We start from the raw sequence: 1,081 nt of genomic DNA on the forward strand, positions 1-1,081 counted from the left end.
AATCATGAAGGGACAAAAACAAAAGTTAGAAGATGGATGATGATGAATTAAAGTGGAAGACAAAAGCAAAGAAGATTAGGTCCATTTTTAAGATCAGCCAATAATGGAGTCAAAAGAATGGTATTTTTAATGGTCTTGATCACAACAAGGACAAACCAAGGCAAAAGTGGAGCAAAATAATAATAAGCTGAAATTTACGCACAATTTGTCCACTGTTCGGTAATTCGACAATATATCAGTCTAGGAATGTCCAAATTAAGTGATTCTTGAACCATTAGAAAGAAGACTTCAAGGACTACAACTTTTCCAGAGATACAAATTTTGTAATTCTGACCGAAAAATGGTCAAAAGCAGCCTTGAGGTCGAAGTTCCAGATTTCGCCCTAATCTGACCACTGCTCGGTATTTTGATCATATCTCATTATAGGAATATCCAAATGGGATGATTCAAACGGCATTGGAAAGAAGACTTCAAGAGCTTCATCTATGATTCAGGCCATAAACTCCAGATCTGGTAGAACATGGACTCCATGTGCCTTCAACACTCATATGCATTATACACCATGTTGTGGGCACCTCACTTTTCCAATTTCCCAACCACTACCCATCCTGCTTTGCCTCCTCATGAACAAGTATAAATAGAGCTCTTCTTTGCAGGAGAAACACACCATTCCTCACCAATTCCTTCTATCTCCTCCCATTCTAGTTTTCATATTTTAGTTTTAGCGTTGTGTTCTTTTTCAAGCAAGAGTGTACGGAGGAAACTCCAAGAGTTTGGTCTTCAATCAATAAGTTTTCTTATTCCTTTTATCTCTTTACAATTTATCTACCATGCTTATGAATTTAAATATTGTTAGTTTGTTGCATTCCATTATGGATAGTGAGTAGTTCGATTATGGGTTTAGATTAGGGATCTATTGTTAATCTTGATGTTCAATTTGTGATTATTGTATAAAGGGATTGAATTATTTACCTAGGGTTTATGTTGAATTGGGGATTAATTTCTACTTGTTATTAATTGATGGCCACAATTGATTACTAGTTTAGGAGAGGGATTCATTACAACGAAAGTTGGGTGAAGA

The sequence above is a fragment of the Ipomoea triloba genome, chromosome 16 (assembly GCF_003576645.1).
Source record: "Ipomoea triloba cultivar NCNSP0323 chromosome 16, ASM357664v1".
Taxonomy (NCBI): Eukaryota; Viridiplantae; Streptophyta; class Magnoliopsida; order Solanales; family Convolvulaceae; genus Ipomoea; species Ipomoea triloba.